The sequence below is a fragment of the Manacus candei genome, unplaced genomic scaffold (genome assembly GCF_025592945.1).
Source record: "Manacus candei isolate 608988 ecotype Guabito, Panama unplaced genomic scaffold, ASM2559294v1 h1tg000002l, whole genome shotgun sequence".
Lineage (NCBI taxonomy): Eukaryota > Metazoa > Chordata > Aves > Passeriformes > Pipridae > Manacus > Manacus candei.
Window position 1 is genome coordinate 16,998,681 of NW_026138050.1, and position 15,822 is coordinate 17,014,502.

Sequence of the window (15,822 nt, forward strand, 5' to 3'; positions counted from 1 at the left end):
CCACATCGACAAGGAGGTTTACGACCTCGATGTTGGATCAGGACATCCTAGTGGTGCAACTGCTACCAAGGGTTCGTTTGTTCAACGATTAACAGTCCTACGTGATCTGAGTTCAGACCGGAGTAATCCAGGTCGGTTTCTATCTATGTTACAACTCCTTCTAGTACGAAAGGATCGAAGAAGTAGGGCCTATGCCACAAGCACGTCTTCGCACCCAGTAATGAACCCAACTAAATTACTAAGAGCTCCACCATAACCCCCTCCTAGAAAAGGACCACTAGCGTGGCAGAGCTTGGCAAATGCAGAAGGTTTAAGCCCTTTACCCAGAGGTTCAAATCCTCTCCCTAGCTCCAACACAAACCACATGACAGTTCACTTAACCCTCACTTACCTTATTATATCAATATCCTATGCTCTCTCCATCCTCATCGCCGTAGCATTTCTTACCCTAGTTGAATGTAAGATTCTAAGTTATATGCAAACCTGAAAAGGGCCTAATATTGTAGGACCATTTGGTCTCTTACAACCTATAGCAGATGGAGTGAAGCTATTCATCAAAGAACCAATTCGTCCATCAACTTCATCCCCTTACTTATTTATATCTACTCCTATCTTTGCCCTTCTCCTAGCAATTACAATCTGAACACCACTTCCCCTACCCTTTCCCCTTACTGACCTAAACCTTGGCATACTCTTCCTTCTAGCTCTATCTAGCTTGGCAGTCTACTCAATTCTATGATCAGGGTGAGCTTCTAACTCAAAATATGCCTTAATCGGTGCCCTCCGAGTAGTCGCACAAACTATCTCTTACGAAGTTACCCTAGCCATTATTCTCCTATCCGTAATTATCTGTAGGAGGCGTGGCTAAGGTGGCACAGAGGATGTGCCCAGGTACAGAGCCCAAGGAACATGCCCCAGATTTAGTAAACTGGTTAGTTAAGAAAGTCACATGATGTGTAAGGATAAAGGAGCGCGCGAGTTTGAATAAATCCTCTTTGTCTCACCACCGCACGAGGAGCATCATTCATTCCTTGTTGTACAAGGGCCTAAACGCTACAAATGGCGATCCGAAAGGGACAAATTTAGCTTATATTAAGTGAGATATCTATCCTGGATCAGGAGATCAGCTGGTGTCTCCGGGATCGTCTTCATTTTCGAAGACGGGAGACTTCACCAGAAAAAACCTTGACGTCAATAACCCGTGGTCTTAGTGGGATCTAAGAGACGGACAGTTAGTTTAGCGAGCTCGAAAAATATTAGTTTACGGAAGAAGAGAAGAAAGAGTTAAGGAAAAAGCCGAGAGGTCAGAGCAGGCAACCGGAGAGAGCGGAGAGGGTCAACGCAACATCAAAAGCGGTGAGTCTTTACTGAGATGCACCCCGCACGCCTAAGACTGCTCCCTGGGCGAGACGTGCCTGCAGCTCGGAGACCCGAGCCGTGGAGCACATTAAGATCGTCAGGGAAAAGCCTGTTGGTCCCCTGAATGTCGGTCATCTGGTAAAAGCGGCATGCCGCTGCCGACTGCGCTGGATCACGTGCGAGAAGCGGTTTTGCTGCCGCCTGTACCATCCCAGCCCCACCGCACGACCCCCGCATTGCCTTTCTGCCTAGCGGAAAGTGCAGAACTCCGTGCCCGCTGCACCGCCGGCCCAGCACCTAGTGCCTGTTGCCTAGCAACTACTAAAACCGAAGTTTGGAAGTACTGGGGAAAAGGTCGAGCAAACATGTGTGCTGGCCGCCCCCGCACCGCAACAGGGGCCCGCGCCGGGAGTATCCGCTTAACAGAGCCCAGCACCGCCTTAACATCACCCGCGTTCGCCCGCTGTCCCTGCCGAAACCGCGCTGCGCCCAAAAGCCACGTGGAAAAGCAGAACTGCTCCGCGACCCTATCGGAGCCCCCTGCTCCATCCTGAGCACCGGAGGAGGTTGGCCACCTCCTGCCGACCCCTGCCTGTTTGTGACGACAGTGTAGACTCTTCAGGTTGAGGAAAAACCTTTCAGAAACCGCGGAAACCCCAAAAGAACTTTTCGCCGCTTTTCGCCGCTCTGTGCCGCCGGCCCGGCGCTAGGACCGCCTACCGGCCCCGCACCCGTGGCGCCCCCGGCTGCCGGCCGCGCGGGTCCCGCCCTGACCCGCCGCCGCCGCTGTCCCAAGCCCGCAGCTTGCAGCCTTCACCGGGACACCAACCACCAGCGCCGGAACCCCACGGCCTGCCATCGCCGAACCAGCGTCTGCCGAGCCTGCCCCCACGCCGGGAGCTGCCCCACTCCGCAGCTGCCCCCAGCCGAGCGCCCACGCCGCCGGAGCAGCACAGCGCACCCCCCGCGCCGCAGCCGACACAGCCCGGACCCCCCAAAGCCGCAGAAAAAAGACTGCAAGTTAGCCCAAAACTGCCACAAAAGGACTCAGAACGTGTGCTCCCAGTCGCTGGAGATAAGGTAACATAAGACACCCTGTTTCCATAGAAACCTCATGATACATTGAAGCAAACTCACACTCTAGCGTTTTGCTAAACTTTGCAACATAAAGCAGTTTACTCTGATAAACTCTGCCTGCACGAGGCACACAGGGAAGAACAAAACAGCCCACACCCCACCCCCCCTATACACTTTGCTGATAGCAGCACAGTACAACATGGTAATGCAAACTCAGAGATCATACCGGGACACACGAGAGCCAAGTAAAACGAGTCGCTGGGAAGGGACAGACATTGCCATGCGAACTTCCGACCCCCGGGTCCACACAAGGCAGTCCTGTTACAGTGATGGGGAGAATAACTTAGTGTATTCACCCCCTTTCACTGCAAATGAACAGCGAACACGTGGGCAGCCATGGCCGCAGCCATTTTCCTCCCCCACACAGACTGAACTCCAACCTTTCTTTTCCGGCCGAGGAGCCAACCCCGCCCCCTACCCACCGCCCACCATCCCCCCACAGGGAACCGGTTTTGCCGAAACCACAAGAGAGGGATAGGAGGAATGGGAGACATGGGGGGAGGGGGAGAAGGAAGGGGAGAAGGAGGGGGAGAAAGAGCCAAACATGGTTCCAATGGGAGGGATCAATAGGGCACAGGGGGAGATTTCAGTTAACATGTGGGAACAATGTCTGGACAGGGCGATTCGAATGGAAAACCTGAATATTATTCAGGCATACCCAGACGATATGAGCCAAAGCCAACCCCCTCAGAGTCAGGCCTTGTATAAGGCCACAGAGAACCTGAGGCATTTGATAAGTGGTTCTGGTCTGTCCTTAACCAATATTTTTAAATATTTGGAGGCATTGAGTCACACCTATCCCCTCACCACATATGACTAGAAGGAACTGACAAAACTAGTTCTCAGTGACACCCAATATACAGTCTGGTTAGCTGATTTTCAGAAAAATTGCTCTGTTCATATTAAATACCTACAAGCAGACACCACGGCACATCAATCAGGCGGGAAAGCAAATTGTAATTTAGATTCACAATCAAAATACCATAGAGAGATAACCAGGCAAGCCCTAAAGGCTATGGAAAACATTCTCACTGCTGATCAAATTGATTACCTATCCAACAGTAAAGAGTTACAAGGTTATACTGAGTTAAGATGTTTGAACCATCTGCAGTCGACTTTGAACAAGCAAATTGAATACAATGAAGCCAGAGAGATGCTGTGCAAGCATTTGGCTTTGGAAAGAGAAAATGCAAGAGCTTTGCAGAGCCCTCCTGCAAGGGAGAACTGTGACTTTACTGAGCTGGTACAACCCTGTCAAGAAACTTGCCTTGAGAAGCAACTACCTGCCTCTCTAACTGCAGCTTTAGATGCCCAGATGAGAGTACACAAGGAAGTCAGACACACAGCTAGTTGTTTTAGTTGTGGAGAAATGGATCACTCTCAGGAAGATTGCCCCTGGAAGCCCCTAATAGCAACATTCCATAGACACCCTAGCAGCAGAGAAATGACTCAGTTGTACAAAGGGTGCCATACGCAAAACAAAAGATATGCTGCAAACATTGTATTGCTTGTAATAGCATTGCTAGCTGTACTCTTTTTTAGCACTACTTTTCATGTGCAAAAGAGAAACCTACTTAAGGCAAGCCACAATATACCAATAACCAGCCCCCAAAATAACCATGTACCCTGTACCCCAGAGAAAGGTGACTGGTGGAAAACATTACAGATGTTAACAGCAGAACACGCAGTCAAAAAACATGCAGAAGCCTTGCAGATCGGACTGCCTCTACCTATAAGGCTTCTAGCAAATTGGTCACGAGTGGTAACTGATTCAAAAAACCATTCCTTTACCATTCTCCGTCACCCTGAGGATGCCCAGAAAACCCTTCTTCCCATCGTGGTTTTAAGCAGTGCACAGACTATCCAAAATCACTGCTGGGCCACCTCTCCTCAGGGGATGCAAAATACCTCGATGAAGTATCAGACAGCCATAATACACCATTATGCAGAGGACACATTAATAAACAATGCCACAAGAAATGAACTGCTAATTGTTTCTGCTGTTTTAACCAAAACTGCCCAAGGTGCAGATCTTCAGGTTGTTTCAGGAAGAAGCCAACAACCACAACCCTGGACTTGCCAAGGACAAGACAACACAGCAAAAAAGCTCTACACAGGTGACACAGCTCGAGGTAAAAAACAATTGTATTTACACGAGTTGCAGGAACCTCAGAGGGCTAGCAGTTGCCCTCTCCTTGTGTTGCTAGGGGAGAACTCCAACTTAAAGTCTGACGAATTGCTAACTGCAGAGGCAAACCAAATGTTAGAAAATTATACCAAGGTAACAAAAAACAAACAAAACAGGAGAGATCCTGAAAGGCAGATCTGCCCAGTTTTTGTTTCCAGCAGGTATGAAGCATTACAGCTTTGTTTCAGTGGGATCAAATTGAGAGAAGCCCGCTGTTAGTTCTAAAACAGCTCCTTCTGTCATACCTCACCACCTAAATCTGTGTAAGTCACTATTGAGTTTGTAAGCTTGTCATTTAGGGCAGAGCACGACTGAGGAACTAGACGGAAGAAATCCTGCCTTTACCAACATTCCAGCTTTGAAAGGACAATTTGGATAGGATGACAGCTGAGGACGCTGGATTTCAAGATGCCCTGGCAAGTTTTAGTGGTAATATTTTAATTCATCTCCTTAAGCACAGATTGTGACAGAAATCAACAGTTTACCTTTAAAAACCACACCAGATGCAAAACTGAACCAGTGAAAGGCCTCAGGGCCTTCTCACATGCATCTAGGAAAACTCAATATGCTGCAATAGACTTAAATAAATCCTGCCACGGAACAGTAAGAAAACTACAAGCCATGAACTAAGCTTCTGTATAGTTCTGGACTGATTGTCATTACCTTGGGAAAATTCTAAAACAATCCTTTGATGTTATGATTGTGCTTATTATGGTATGAAGTTGATAACCTGTTTTGAAAGTGAATTTCCTTGAGATGTTGTTAACCCTTACCTGTTGTTTGAAATGTGTTCTGGTTGGTTCCTGTGAGTTACAAAAGGTATGATTTGTATACAAATGCACACAAAATCACATCCTGAGACGCCACAGCCAATGACTGACAGAAATTGAAAAGCTGCTAAAGCAGCAATGTTTAACACTATACCCAGAGTTTTAAGGCAAACAATTGCCTCATTCATTCTCCATCAGAATACAGGTTCTCTAAGAGACCATTCAAAATAACAATTAATAAAGCTACATCATCAAAGTATGCCACACTGTCAGGAAACCACCCTGGAGAGTTAATAGTAGATGAGGTCTGGCGATCAGAGATATACATTTTTGAATTAGACATATTGAAATTGTACATGCAAATAGATATACATCCACAAAACATAACTGCTACTACATCCACTAGACAAATCACAAAAGTGTAAAACACATGAGTTAGTTGCTTAGCAGCCCTTTGGTACACTAAAATAGATTAACATTAAAATTAAGCAGTTACTCCCTATGAAATAGGAAAATTCTCACGTCAAGCATCTCAAACTAATCCATAAAACAGTAAAGGCACATATTGAAACACGTGCTAAGTTTAAACAAAAGGGGGGAGAACTGGTGTAACCTGCAAGAACATCTGTAAAAAGCTATGTATGTTATCAATTTTTGAGTTGTGACAGTGCTGAAAGAAGCAGGTCTGAAAAGCAGCAGACACCTCAGGCGTTTGTTTCTTCCAAGTTGCTAATCATAGTAAGATTTGATTTCAGGACGATGGGTGAGATTCCTAGGTTTGTGACATGGAGAGAAAGCTATGCCTAAAAGTTGTAAGAAAAAACTCAAACAGGTTTCTTCCAGGTGTGAAAAACCCTATTCAAATATGTGACCACAGCAGCAGGAACCAGAGCGACGCAGAAGTTTGGAAAAGGGTTATGTTATGTTTTCAAGTTTACATTAGAAAATGACCAACGTGGTGAAAAGCAATCTCTGGAATGTGCGTGTGTATGTGTGTTCATGTGTATGTTCAGAGTGCGGTGGCCACCGACGTATGTATGAGTGTGTGAATGAAAAAAAGTTGTTTGACTGGTCAAATAATAAAAGAGAAACACCCCACAAAATAACACTACCTCAGCCACAGGTCGCTTTTAAGAAATTATAGTTTGCTAAAATTACCCTGTTCTTAAATAAAGTTAAATTCCCCAGTTATAAAAACCCTCAGATTAATAAAGTTCTAAGTTTATACACAGTTAAGTTAAGCCCCAAGTTAATAAAGTAATTATCCAAGTTGCACTACCCTATAAGAATATAAGAAAGTTTTAAAAAGGTTTACATTAGAGTTAAGAAACTGAGCAAGCACTGTGCTGGATCACTGCGAAGCTTAGTAGTTTTATAATGTTCTGATTGTTAAAATTGTTGTTTGCATTGTTGTTTGCATTTTGTTCATACTGTTTTTGTGACTTCTTAATATAATTAGAAGAGGGGATATGTAGGAGGCGTGGCTAAGGTGGCACAGAGGATGTGCCCAGGTACAGAGCCCAAGGAGCATGCCCCAGAGTTAGTAAACTGGTTGGTTAAGAAAGTCACATGATGTGTAAGGATAAAGGAGTGCGCGAGTTTGAATAAATCCTCTTTGTCTCACCACCGCACGAGGAGCATCATTCATTCCTTGTTGTACAAGGGCCTAAACGCTACAATTATCCTTAGTGGTAACTACACCCTCAATACCCTAGCTACGACTCAAGAACCTCTCTACCTCATTTTCTCCTCCTGGCCCTTAGCAATAATATATCTCCACTCTTGCCGAAACAAACCGCGCTCCATTTGACCTGACAGAAGGAGAATCTGAACTAGTCTCAGGGTTCAACGTAGAATATGCCGCAGGGCCATTCGCCTTATTTTTTCTCGCCGAATATGCTAATATTATACTAATAAATGCACTCACAACCATTCTATTCCTAAACCCCAGCTCACTTAATCTCCCTCAAGAACTCATTCCCCCTGCTCTAGCTACAAAAACCCTCCTCCTTTCCGCAGGATTCTTATGAATCCGTGCCTCTTACCCTCGATTCCGATATGATCAACTCATACATTTGCTCTGAAAGAACTTCTTACCCCTAACATTAGCCTTATGCCTATGGCATACCAGCCTTCCTATCTCCTATGCAGGCCTACCCCCCTACCTAAGACACTCAAGGATATGTGCCTGAATCCAAAAGGGTTACTATGATAAAGTAAACATAGAGGTATACCAATCCTCTCATTTCCTAATTTTAGAAAAGTAGGAATCGAACCTACACTAAAGGAATCAAAATCCTCTATACTCCCTCTATATTATTTTCTAGTAAGGTCAACTAATTAAGCTATCGGGCCCATACCCCGAAAATGATGGTTTAACTCCTTCCCTTACTAATGAATCCCCAAGCTAAACTAATCTCCACAATAAGCCTGCTCTTAGGAACCTCAATCACAATTTCAAGTAACCACTGAATAATAGCATGAGTCGGCTTAGAAATTAACACTTTAGCTATTCTTCCACTGATCTCTAAAAACCACCATCCATGAGCCATTGAAGCCTCTCCTAAATATTTTCTAACCCAGGCAGCCGCATCTACGCTACTTTTATTCTCCAGCATGACCAATGCATGATTCTCTGGCCAATGAGACATCACCCAACTAACCCACCCCATATCATGTATACTACTAACTATTGCAATTTCAATTAAACTAGGCTTAGTCCCATTTCATTTCTGATTTCCAGAAGTTCTTCGAGGCTCAACTATAACAACATGCCTCCTACTAGCCGCAGTCATAAAATTTCCACCAACCACACTATTCTACCTAACATCCCCCTCACTCAACCCAACTCTCCTATCTTCAATAGCTATTGCTTCTGCAGCCCTAGGTGGCTGAATAGGACTTAACCAAACCCAAACTCGCAAAATTTTAGCTTTCTCATCTATCGCACACCTAGGATGAATAACTATTATTCTCAACTACAACCCCAATCTGACTTTAATTACGTTCTATCTGTATACTGTAACAACTTCCGCCATCTTCCTCATCCTTAACACAACCAATACCCTAAAACTATCCACTGTTATATCCACATGAACCAAAATTCCATCACTAACCACAATCCTTATGCTCACCCTCCTCTCCCTTGCAGGTCTTCCTCCCCTAACGGGATTCCTACCCAAGTGGTTAATTATTCAAGAGCTCACAAAACAAGAACTAACAGTAGTAGCCACAGCTATTACCCTACTCTCTTTACTTGGACTTTTCTTCTACCTACGACTGGCCTACTGTGCAACCATCACACTACCCCCAAACTTCACCAACTACATAAAACAGTGACAAACTAACAAACCAACTAACACCCTAACCACAACCTTTACCTCCTTATCAATTATGCTCCTGCCACTATCTCCCATAGTACTCGCAATCCCCTAGAAACTTAGGTTATTTAAAAATTATTAAAAATTTATTAAAAATTTATTAAAAATTTATTAAAATTTATTAAAATTTTTTCCACATTTTCCTGAATTTTTCCCCATTTCCCCCCATTTTCCAGATTTTTCCCAATTTTCCTACATTTTCCCAGATTTTTTCCCATTTTTCCCCCTTTTTCCCAGATTTTCCCCATTTTGTCCAGATTTTCCCAGATTTTCCCCCCATTTTCCCAGATTTTTCCCCATTTTTTCCACATTTTTTCCACATTTTCCCAGATTTTCACACATTTTTCTCCAGATTTTCCCAGATTTTTTTTTCCCATTTTTTCCACATTTTCCATGACTTTTTCTCACATTTTTCCCAGATTTGCCCAGATTTCTTCCCCCATTTTCCTGGATTTTTCCCAGAATTTCCCATATTTTCCCCATTTTTCCAAAATTTTTTTATCTTTCCCCATTTTTCCCCATTTCCTGGATTTTCTCCCATTTTTTCCACATTTTCCCAGATTTTTCCTCATTTTTCCCAGATTTTCCCAGATTTTTCCCCATTTTTCCCAGATTTTCCCCAGATTTTTTCCCATTTTTTTAAATCTTTCCCCATTTTCCCCCATTTTCTGGGATTTTTTCCCATTTTTCTCCATTTCCCCCCATTTTCCCCAGAATTTCCAGCATTTGCCCCCCAGTTTGTCCCCATTTTCCCAGATTTCTCCCAGATTTTCCCAGATTTTTCCCTATTTTTTCCCCATTTTCCTGGATTTTTCCCAGATTTTTCCTCCACTTTTCCCAAAATTTCCCACATTTTCCCAGATTTTTCCCACATTTTTTCCCATTTTTCCCACATTTTCTCAGATTTTTCTCCAGATTTTCTTCCAGATTTTCCCACATTTTCCCACATTTTCCCACATTTTCCCAGATTTCCCCCCATTTTTCTTGATTTTTCCCGATTTTCACCATTTTTCTGGATTTTTTCCCCATTTTTTCCCATTTTCACACATTTTTCCCATTTTTCCCACATTTTAACGGATTTCTCCTCATTTCCCCCATTTTCCCACAGTTTTTCCCAATTTTTTCACATTTTCCCAGATTTTTCCCCATTTTCCCCATTTTCCACAGATTTTTCCCCATTTCGCCCCCATTTTCTCCGATTTTTCCCCATTTTCCCACATTTTCCCAAATTTTTTCCCACATTTTCCCAGATTTTCTCCCTATTTCCCCAGATTTTTCCTCATTTTTTCCCAGATTTTTTCCCGATTATTTTCCCCATTTTCCCAGATTTCCCCCCTTTTTTTCCCACATTTCCTCGGATTTTTTCCCAATTTCCCCCCATTTTCCATGATTTTTCCCACATTTTTTCCACATTTTCCCAGATTTTTCCCCATTTTTCTCAGATTTTTTTCCCCATATTTCCAGATTTTCCCAGAATATTCCCCATTTTCCCTCCATTTTTTCCCTATTTTCCCAGATTTTTCCCATTTTTTCCCCTTTCCCCCCCATTTTTTCCACATTTTTCCCAGATTTTCTCCCATTTTCCCCAGAATTTTCCCGGATTTTTCTCACATTTTTCCCAGAATTTTCCGCAATTTCCTCATTTTCCCACATTTTCCCAGATTTTTCACCATTTTCCTGATTTTCCCCCCATTTTGCCCACATTTTCATAGATTTTTCTCCAGATTTCCCCCACATTTTTCCCCCATTTCCCCACATTTTCTTGGATTTTTGGGTCCCTAGTTTTCCAAATTTCCCAAATTTCCCCAGTGGGAAAAAATGGGGGGAAAAAACCAGGAATTATGGGGAAAATGGGGGAAAATTGGGGAAAAAAGTGGGAAAATTGGTGAACACGAATGAAAAATTGGGAAAAATGGGGGAAAATTTGAGAAAAAAGTGGGAAATTTGGGGAAAATTGATAAAAATGGGGAAAAATGGGGGGAAATTTAGGAAAACTGGGGGAAAATCCGGGAAAATGTGGAAAAACAGGGGAAATTTTGGGGAAAAAGTCAGAAATTTGGGGAAATGGGGGATTTTGAGGGGAAATGGAGGGAAAACTGGGAAAAAAGTAAGAAATTTGGGGAAAACGGGTGAAAAATCAGGAAATATGGGGGATAATTGGGAAAAATTAGGGGAAATTTAGGAAAAAATTAGGAAAAAATGGCGGAATTTGGGGAAAATGGGGAAATTTGGGAAAAATGGGGTGAATTGAGAAAAAAAAGGGGGAATTTGGGTAAAATTGGATGAAAAATTGGGGAAAGTTGGGAACATTGGGGGAAATTTGGGGAAAATGGGAAAAAATGGGGGAAATTTGGGAACAATGGAAGGAATTTGGAAAAAAATGGGGAAAAATTGAGAAAAATGGGGAAATTTGGGAAAAATGGGGGAAATGGGGGGAAAATTGGGGAAAGAGTGGGAAATTTGGGAGAAATGGATGAAAAACTGGGAAAAATGAGGGGAAATTTGGGAAAAACTTGGGTGTCCCCACCAGGTTCGGCCCCGCCATGGCCCCAATAGCCCCGGGATCAGGTGAGACCCCTACCCCATGCCCTGACCCCTCCCCCTCCCCGAGGTCACTGCCCTGACCCCCCGAGTCCAGGCTGTGACCCCTCCCCCACCCCGTGGACCCTCCCACACTTTATGGCCCCTTCCCCATTCTGTAGCCCCTACCCCATTCTGTAGCCCCTACCCCACTCTGTGACCCCTCTCCCACTTCATGGCCCGTCCCCCACTCTCTGACCCCTCCCCCACTCTATGGCCCCTCATCCACTCTGTGGCTCCTCCCCCACTCTGTGACCCCTCCCCCACCGACAGCTTCTCCCTGCAGAGAGAACAGTCAACACACTATTTCACTTCTCACTTTAACAAAGCTCTTTTCTCCTTCAAGCCCCTCAAAGGCGCCAAGGCCACATAGGAGGCCACACACAAACAGTACTCCTCTTCCCACTTGACTACACCTTCTCCCTCACTCTTCTACAGAGAACACCAGGAATCTGCTCGCAGAGGCCTCTCCTTTCCCATCAGTAGCTCAACACAAGGAGTTAAAGGAACTCAAGCCTTAGGCCACAAGAGCTGACAGCGAGGAAACTTTGGGAGCAAACTAATGCTGCTAACACGGACCCAGCTGAATCTAGCACACAATCACAGAATCCAAGAGTCCTTCAGCTTGGAAAAGACCTCCAAGCTCACTGAGTCTTGTGCAACCCCTCCCCGACCGCCTGCCGGGACTGGATGATGCTTTGCACAAGCACTAAAAGGAATGTTGTGAAAACCATGGCCTGCAGGAGGACACAGAGAAGGGCTTGGTTGGGGCTGGGAAGGAGGGAGCTGGCGCTGGGGGAGCGGGTATGGAGCCTCGGGGATGTGGCGCAGCAAGGACAGGGGCCCAGATAGCTGGCAGGCGGCAAGGCCTCACCCCCTGCCCCAGTAGCAGCACCGGGCCCTGCCCAAGGCGCTCCTGCCAGGGGCTGGGCCCTGCAGGCAGGGGCAGAACCCACTCCCTGGGGCGGCCTTGCTACCCTGGCCCTCGTCCGGCCCAGCCTCTCCCTGTGTGCGTGCTCCCCACAGCACAGGCTGCACTGGGCAGCATCCCCTGATGGGCCCTGCAGAGCTGCCCCACGCGGACACTTCCCTTTTATGTCACAGGTACCACAGCCTGTGCCAGCCAGCCCTGCCCATTGTCCCCACCCCGACTCAGTGACTCACAGTGACCCCTGGCAACCAAAGAACCAAAGCCCCACACCCCCAGAGTGCAGCCCTACCCATGTGCAAGGGGTCCCCAAAGGGTTCCCTGCACAAAGCAGCCCCTCCAAACCCTTGTCAGATAGAAAACTGGGGGACGTGACCCTTGGATGCTTTTAGTACAGAGATACAAGCTTTTCTTGAATAATGGAGGGGGTCACTTTTTAATTATTAATATTTACAGTTATCCATTTGGGGACAGGATGTCCTACAGGCTAATGTGGTGTCACATTTGGAGTGAAAAGTACTTTTCAAAGAAACCCAGGGTGCATGGGTGATGCAGAGGAAGCTGCCAAGTCACCCAATGTGAAGCTCAACACTGCTTTGCAACAGCACTGCCCTTTCACACACATCTTTGGCAAAGACAAAGATGTCAGGCTTTAGTTTCTAAATCAGTAACACTTGACAAGACCTCTTTATGAACTGACAGCAAGAGAACTTAGGAGCAGCTTAGGGTTGACAAGTGTAGGAGCCAAGAAGAGAAGGGCTGATGGGTATGTCATGAACACTGACAGCTGGATGGTTGTGGAGCCGACCAAGGACTGCCAGACACAAAAGACATCACCTGCTGGACTTGGCCCAAACACCAGCCCCCTCCTCTCCCTTCTCAACCACTCAACCACAGCCTGCACACACCCACACCTGCCAGGGCCAACTGGCTGTTTCTCTTCTCTTTTCTGCCTGGGGGCGAAGGAAGAAGGACAGGGAGGGCATTTGCCTACGGGTCAGAGGGAAGGGGAAGGAGATCCCCCCAAATCCATCCCTGGCAGGATGGGGGCTGGAGGAGACATTGGGGGACCCCCAAGAATATTTTCAAGGGGAAGAAAGGATGGGGGCACCCACAGGGGGTTGGGGGGGGAGGGACCCAGGAATCTCGTGGTGGGACACTGGGGAGTTCCCAGCAGTTTCTTGGGGGGGTGGAACCCCAGCAGTCTGGGGTGGAAAAATGGACAGAGGAATCCGCCGTAAAGGGTTGGTGACACCGAAAAGACTCTAGGAGGGGGTCGGGAGGGGCCCCGGAGTCCTGAAGAGTGTTTGGGGGTCCCCAGGAGAGAGTCTGGGGGTCTGAGGTGGTCCCAGGAGATTTTCAAGGGTTAAGGGGATGCACAGGAGATTTGGGGGAGGAGGGGGAAAGGCGGAGGGTCCCCAGGAGTCTTGGGGGGGATCTGGGCGGTTCCCGAGAGTCTTGGGGGAGATTCGGAGGGGTCACCAGGAGCCCCCGGACCCCCTGAACTCACACCACACCACCATGGCCTCGATGGGGGCCGCACGTGAAAAACAGCGCGGCGGGGGGAGACCCTGGGGCCGGGATCAATCGGGACCAATTGGGTTCAATCCCGATCCTCCCCTCCCCCGCCATCACCGCCCCGCTCCCGGCAGGCCCCGCGGAAGTTTCGACGTTCATTGGGTGACTCACCGGCACAAGGACAGGGGCCCAGCAGAATTTGGCAATGACGTCATTCCAGCAGAGCCGTTCTATTGGCTGCGACCCACGACGGAGCCCCAAAACCTGTTCATGGCTTGGGGGGAAAGGACAACCAGCACGGTCGGGAACGGGCTGCAGAGGGTGTTCAAGTGCCCAGGAAAGGGGCAAAAAACTTTCCCCTCTCCCTCCCAGTGCCCCCTCAGCCCATCCCAGTGTCTCCCCTCTCTCCCAGTGCCCCCTCAGCCCATCCCGGTCTCTCCCCTGCTCTCCCAGTGCCCCTGTCCATCAAGGTCCCAGCCCGGCCCTGCCCTTTGCTCTACTCCGGCCTGGATTTCTCCCCTGCAGGGGCAGCTGAGGTGGCTCCAGGGCAGGCGGGAGCTTTCGGGGCAGGGGGTGGCTCCTGACATGCTGCTGGAACCGCCCCTGTCTGGGCGGGCCCGTCAGCCTGGGGCACCTCCTCACCTGAGCCTGAGGGACGGGCCGGCAACTGGGAGGGGCTTTGGGAAGGAATGGGGAGGCTGAGAAGGGGTTGGAGGTCGTGGGGGTAACTGGGAAGGTGTTTGGGGGAGTTTGGGGGTTTGGGAGGGAGGTTGGGGAGATTGGGGCAGCTGTGAGGGGTTTTGGGGAATCGTCGGGGATGTGGGAAGGAACTGGGAGAGAGTTTGGGGGCATACTCAAGGGGAAGGGGGCAACTAGGAGAGGGTTTGAAAGGTCCTGGGAGGGCTGGAGGTAACTGGGAGGGGTTTGGGGGCATCTTGTGGGTTTTTGTGGGTCTGGGAGGCAGTCTGGGGGCCTCGGAGGGTTTAAGGGGAAGTTGGGAGTGTCCTGTGGGACCGGGATGGGATTTGAGGGTTCCTGGAGGGGCTGGGAGGGCTTTATGCCTTTATACTGTGGGCATTGTCTAGTATTGATGGGGGTAATCCTTGAGTTGACTGTTTCATAATCATCCAAATTTTAACAAGACTTTTAAGGTGGTCAACCTCAGTTTGAAGCAGCTCATTTTTAGCAACAAATTTATCCGATTTTTCCACTGTTTCCCTCTCAAAGGCTAACGATGACTTCAACACTACATTTTCTGATTTCAAAACAGTAGATTCAACATCAGAAATCCATTCATGACTTCCCTGTCACCACTCCATCCGAATGTCTGTGCACTCACTGTGGCCTGAGAGAAACCTGCCTGTTTGCAGTGCACTGACTGGGCAACTTTTCTTTTTGCAGGTGGAAAAGGGCAGATAAAGAAAAAACAGATGGGTCCAGCAGAAGTGATGCTGCTTCTGTCAAAAGCAGAGCAGAGACCGAAAGCACTTTAGGAAGTTGCTTACAGAAGCACTTGTGCATTCCAAGTTCCAGCTCAGGAGTCTCAGTGACTTGTCCAACATGGGAGCTCCTTTTCCATTTCTCAACCCCCAGATTCCTCCGGAGTAGGAAACTGAAAACACTGACTGAGAAAAGCTCCATTCCTTCCTAATAATTGTGCTTTGTCCTTCCCATTTGACAGTGCTCTTGGAAATGTGCTGGTGTGATCTGGATCTGGGAGCAGCCCTGACCTCCCACAGCCCTGACCACACACACCTCATCCAACGGCAGGAAGAACCTGCCTGGCTCCTGCTGGGGTTCTCACCACCCACCGACAGCTTCTCCCTGCAGAGGGGTGGGCAACTACCCAGGCAGGATGAGACCTGACGCCATCAGGCAGCAAAGTCCCTGCCCTGGCACAAAGAACCCCGGAGCACAGGGACCCTGCTCTGCAGGACAGCCCCGGGCATCCCTGGTTGCACC

At 47.4% G+C, this 15,822-nt stretch overlaps 1 protein-coding gene and 1 pseudogene across 2 annotated transcripts in view; one reads left to right on the forward strand and one right to left on the reverse strand.

Annotated features, from left to right (window-relative positions):
* The window catches only part of LOC127462093 (uncharacterized), a 256,860-nt gene that overhangs the window by 29,745 nt on the left and 211,293 nt on the right, over positions 1–15,822 (reverse strand). The window lies entirely within an intron of this gene.
* LOC127462882 (NADH-ubiquinone oxidoreductase chain 2-like) lies at positions 7,772–8,904 on the forward strand (annotated as a pseudogene).